Source organism: Pteronotus mesoamericanus, unplaced genomic scaffold, assembly GCF_021234165.1.
Source record: "Pteronotus mesoamericanus isolate MK-2021 breed Mesoamerican mustached bat unplaced genomic scaffold, CSHL_Meso_final scaffold_507, whole genome shotgun sequence".
Lineage (NCBI taxonomy): Eukaryota > Metazoa > Chordata > Mammalia > Chiroptera > Mormoopidae > Pteronotus > Pteronotus mesoamericanus.
The window spans coordinates 6,404,546-6,410,018 of NW_026555319.1; the positions used below are offsets into that span (position 1 = coordinate 6,404,546).

At 57.2% G+C, this 5,473-nt stretch overlaps 1 pseudogene; it reads left to right on the forward strand.

Moving 5' to 3' along the window:
- Positions 1-815: 815 nt before the first annotated feature.
- Positions 816-4,505, forward strand: LOC129087192 (pre-mRNA-splicing factor ATP-dependent RNA helicase DHX16-like; annotated as a pseudogene).
- The last annotated feature ends 968 nt before the right edge of the window (positions 4,506-5,473 follow it).

Consider the following 5,473-nt stretch of genomic DNA (forward strand, 5'->3'; position numbering starts at 1 on the left):
AGCTGGGGGAGCCTCCATTACCCACTTTCTGCTCAGGCACACACACTGCTCTGTGGTCCCCCAGCTGCCCCAGGAGAGGGAACTACAAAGCACCCCCATTTTGCAGAGGAGAAAACAGGTTCCGAGAGGTAAACGTCTGCCCTTGCTCCCCTTGCCCCCCGATAAGTCTGATGTCAGAGCCTGAGCTTCACCACTTCGGACCGCCTGCGCCCGCCCCCCTGGCCGCCCCCCACACCAGGAGCGTGTCCCTGGAGCCCCAACTCCTCTCCGCCTGCTTGTCAGGTCTGCAGGAAGGTACTGAGTGCTCCGCTGGACAGGCAAAGAAACTGAGTCAAGAAGCCATAGAGCAAAGAGGTTCAAAGCATGGGCCATCAGGAAGTTGGACTCTGGCTGGTGTGGCTCAGTGGACTGAGTGTCGGCCTGTGAACAAGAGGGTCACCTGTTGGATTCCCAGTCGGGGCACAGGCCTGGCTTGTGGGCCAGTTCCCCAGTTAGGGGCGCGCGAAAGGCAACCACACACTGATGTTCCTCTCCCTCTCTCTTCCCCTCCCTGACCCTTTCTCTAAAAATAAATAAACAAGGTTTGAACTCCCTCGGCCACCGTTATTGCTCAGGCCAGAAAAGTGCGGCCGCTTCCGGCCTCCCCCGCTCCGGAAAGACGGTTTTGGGCTGTTGGAAACCGAACCCTAAGCGACCTAAGGCAGCTGCTTTGCGGCGCTGAGGCGCCGGTCCCGGGCTCCAGCCCGCCGATCCACCCGCAGACAGCGCGGGTGCTCGAGACCCTTTCGGGCTGGGCACCGGGAGCGCGCGTCGCCATGGCGACACCGGCGGGGCTGGAGCGCCGGGTGCTGGACGCGCGGCACTCAGCGCTGGGACTGAGCGAGCACCACGTGGCTCAGTTCCTGGTCGGTACCGCGCGGCGCTGCGGCTCGGCGGCGGAGTTCGTGCAGCGCCTGCGAGACACCGGCGCCCTGGACCTTAGCGGGCAGGCCTGGGACTTCGCGCTGAGGCTCTGGCACAAGGTGCCACGTGAAACGTGGGTAGAAAAGCGAGCTCGGGCGGCTGCGCGAGAGGCCCGAGCCCTGCTGGAGACGAACCAGTCTTACCAGTTGCTGGAAGACAGTGAGGAGACTGCGTAGGGCTGGGAGCAGTCTCCGGAAGAAGCGTAAAGAACGGACACACCTCAGGAAGAACCGCCAGGGGGAGGAGGAGGAAGAAGAAGAAGAAGGGGAAGAGGTTTCTGAGAAAGGGAAGAAGACAGGGGGACGCAGACAGCAGACAGAGAAGCCTGAGTCCGAGGACGAGTGGGAGCAGACTGAGCGAGCGCGTCCTCAGGGCCTGGAGGAGCGCAACACCTTCGCAGAGCGGGTTGGGCAGCGGGGTAAGGATAGGACTCGCAATGTCCTGGGGCAGTCGGACAAGAAGGTTTTTGAAGAGGCTCAGAAGCACCTCAAGATGGTAGAGGAAGACCGGAAAGCCATGGTCCTGGAGCTGCGGAAGAAATCTCGCCGAGTACCTAGCTAAGCAGGAGCGAGAGAAGCTTGAGGACCTGGAGGCTAAACTGGTGGACGAGGGAGTTCCTTTTCGGGGGGGCGGGGGGGGGCGTGGAGCTGAGCCAGCATGAACAGCGGGAGCTCAGGGAGCTCAAATGCAAGCGGCAAGTGCGGGATCTGGCCCGGGAGTACCGAGCAGCCGGGGAGCTGGGGGAGCTGGAGAAGCTGGAGGCCACCCGTGGCTACCGCATGCCAGAGACCCGAGGACAGCCAGCGCAAGCTGTGGATCTGGTGGAGGAGGAATCAGGTGCCCCTGGCGCGGAGCAGCGGCACTGGGAGAAGGCCCGGCTGGGGGCCGCCTCCCTTAAGTTTGGGGCCTGAGATGCTGCATCCCGGCAGCCCAACTATCAGCTGGTGTTAGAGGAAGAGGAGACCCTCGAGTTTGCCCAGGCCAGTCAGCTCCACCCCCTTCTATGCAGGTCCAGAAGGAGTCCATCCCGGGCCGGCTGCCGAAGCCTCCCTGTGTTCCCCTTCCGGGAGGAGATCCTGGCTGCTCTTACTAATCATCAGGTCCTCATGGAGGGCGAGTCGCCCTCGGGAAAGACCACCCACATCCCGCAGTATCTCTTTGAGGAGAGTTATACCAAGAATGGTATGAAGCTTGCTTGCACTCGGCCCAGGAGAGTGGCAGCCATGAGTGTGCCCCCCCCCGCCCCCCGCAGTGGCCCCGGACATGGGGTAAAGCTTGGGAATGAGGTTGGCTACAGCATCCGCTTTGAGGACTGCCCGTCAGAGCGAACCGTTGTCTGATACGTGACAGATGGGATGCCCCTCCGGGAGTTCCTCTCCGAGCCTGGCCTTGCAAGTTACGGTGCAGTGATGGTGGCTGAGGCTCAGGAACGGACCTTGCACACAGACATTCTCTTTGGATTGATCAAAGGTGTTGCTCGCTTCCGACCTGAGCTCAAGGTTCCGGTGGCTTCAGCCACACGGGACGCTGCCTGTTTTTCCACCTTCTTTGATGATGTCCCAGTCTCCTGAATCCCTGGATGCAGGTTTCCAGTGGACATCTTCTATACCAAGTCTCTGGAGGCTGACTACTTTGAAGCCTGTGTAGTGTCTATGCTACAGATTCACGTGACCCAGCCCCCTGGGGATGTCCTAGTGTTCCTGGCAGGGCACGAGGAGATGGGGCTGCCTGCGAGGTGCCTACGTGTCATTGTGTGGCTTGGGGCGCCATTCTGGGCCTCCTTTTCCCCACCTGTACAATGCAAGTAATGATAGCACCCGTCTGCTAGGCTGGTAGGGCAGATGACGGTTAAGTGCTTAGGACAGAAAGTGGCGGGGCGGAAGCTCTGGGCATGAGCTGGTGATTATTATAAAGGGGGCTCCAGGGACCGTTGGGGGCTCTAGTGTACGTCCTCACTGCCCCAGGCTCTCCGCCCCCTCTCTACCCGCGTCCTAGCGCTTTGCTCCTCTCTCCTGAGCTGCAACCCCGCTCTCACCTCAGCAGGTATCCTGATGTCCTCATGACTGGGGACTGTTGAGACCTGCCCATAGGAGAAATATCAGGCACTAGATAAGGGAATCACTCTCAGGAAAAAGGGGTGCATTTCTCGGTGCATTCCCCTAAACCGTTGCATGTTAGAACAAGAAGGAATTGTCTTGCCCAATGGTCTGCCCCCACCCCCACCCCCACAGAAAAACTGAAATGGTAACACATTTCTGCATGAATGAATGAGTTACAGGTAAAAAACTCAGGTGACACCCACCAAGCCCTGGGTTAAGGACTAAGATTTGGTGATGAGCAGATCTGCCCAGTCAGGTCACTTACCCTGAGCTCTGCACACCTTTAAGGGGTGCTGGCCACAGGCCACCAGGCGGTAGGTGCCTCTGGAATGTGCAGGGAGGCAGCCTTATGTTGAAGACCCAGTCTGCTCCTGGACAATCACGAGGAGGGGAGACAAGACAATCACCCATTCGTTGAGAATCATGTAACCACGACGGGGGGAAAGCGCCTGGAAAAGCGTTCTCTGAGCACGCCCTACGTGCACGGCTCCGCTCTCGGTGTCTTGGTGCGTCGTCTTCTCGCTAGCCCCGGAAGATGGCTCTTGCCATCCGCACTGACCAGTTGAAGTGGGAGCTCAGAGAGGTGAAGTCATCTGCTCAAAGCCACACAGGACGTGGTTGATGTATGACCCAAACGCAGCTGGTCCGGGATGAGGGCGTGTCCACCTCTTCAGAAGAGGAAGGAATGTGGGACTGGAGGGTTCTCCCCTGGAATGCGATGCCCGAGGTGGGCAGCAGCCACAGCAAACACAGCAAAGTTCATCCAAGCCAGAAGCCTCTTAGCAGACTCTCCCGTCTCCTCCTCCTCCTCCTCTTCCTCACCTCCTCCTGGGATGGGATTGAAACTGAGCTTCCCCTTTGTGTTCCTTCTGCAAAGCAGACGTCCTGCCTCCGTGGGGACACTGGCTTCCTCTCCACCCCCTGCCTGTCCCCAAATTCCAGTGGCTTTCAGGGCCCCACCAGGCCGTCCCGACAGCTGACATTTTACGCTGCCCCCATGGTCAGCTCTGGGCAGTGATAACAGGATTAGTCCCGTGGAGGCAGATCACTTAATTAAACTTTGGGAGGAAGACGCTCTCTCCTCTGCTCATTGCAGCTCCGAGGAAGGGGCACAGGGCTCCTAATCGGCCTGGCTGAGGAATTTTAACCCCTTGTTATCCTTTGGGCTGAGCTGCAGTCCAAGAACCCATCATCCCCCCTACCTGCACATCCATCCCACATTGACGGAGCTCCTCACTTGCGCCCAGCACTGTGCTGTTGTGGGGATAGATAAATGGTAGATCGGACTGGCTTCTGAAGTTGGTTTGGCCAATAGAACGTTGCAGAAGACATATTTTGCTAGCTCTGAGCCTAGACCTCAGGAGACCTTGCGGCTCCTGCTCTCTGTCCTGCAGCTCTGCCTTCACCTTGAGAATGAGCCTGGGCAAACCTGCTGGAGGATGAGTGGTCATGTAGAGGACAGCCAGGACCTCCCCACAGAGACCATTTGGGACCAACTGCCAGCCAGCTGGACCTCACACATGGCAGAAAGGCCAGCCTTGGTGAGCAGAGTCACCTCTCTGACCCACAACCGGCCACAGATGCGTTGGACAGTCCAGCCAAAGCCATGACCCATAGACTCATGGAGAAATAGGAGATGCTTATTGCTATACACAACTGGGGCGATTTGTTCTGCAGCATTACTTTAGCCGTAGCTCACTGATACAGCTTCCCTGTGCCTTTTGTATCAAATCCAGCTGCCCCCTGGCATCATCTTTTTTCTCCCTTGAATGCTCCCCTCACTTTGCTCCAGCCACGTTTGCCTTCTTATTTCCTTGTAAGCATCTTGCTTTTTCCTACTTCATGGTCCTCCCAACCATTCAAACTGGCACATGGTTGGTCCTCAATCAATATTTGTAGAATGAATGAATGAATCAATGAACAGACACAGCCCCTCCTGGTACATAGGGGGCTGACTGACCTTCTGGTGGAAGAGGCGATGTTACTAAATCACAAACTCTACATGCTAGAAGGAGAAAGACTTATCAGGGCTGGGAGATGCAGGCTCTTCCCTGAGGAAATGACATTGAGCTGAGATCCAAAGGATAAACAGGCATCAATGAGGTGAAGAGAGCATGGAAGAGCATTTCAAGCAGAGGGAACAGCAGGTGCTAAGACCCTGAGACAGTAGGGAGCCTGATAAGCTCAAAGGAGCAAAGAGAGGCCAGAGTAGGGGATTTTTTTTTTTTTTTTGCCAGAAGAGGTCTTTGAAGCACCATGGGAGGGTCGCCCCTTCATCTGTTGTGTATGCCCACACTCTTTCTCCTTGGACAATGGGAGGACTTGGATTTGGGGCAGGCAGAGATAGTAACATTTAGCCGAACACTCTTGAAGCTTCTCCCAGGATTCATAAGACCCAGTTTCTTCCATCT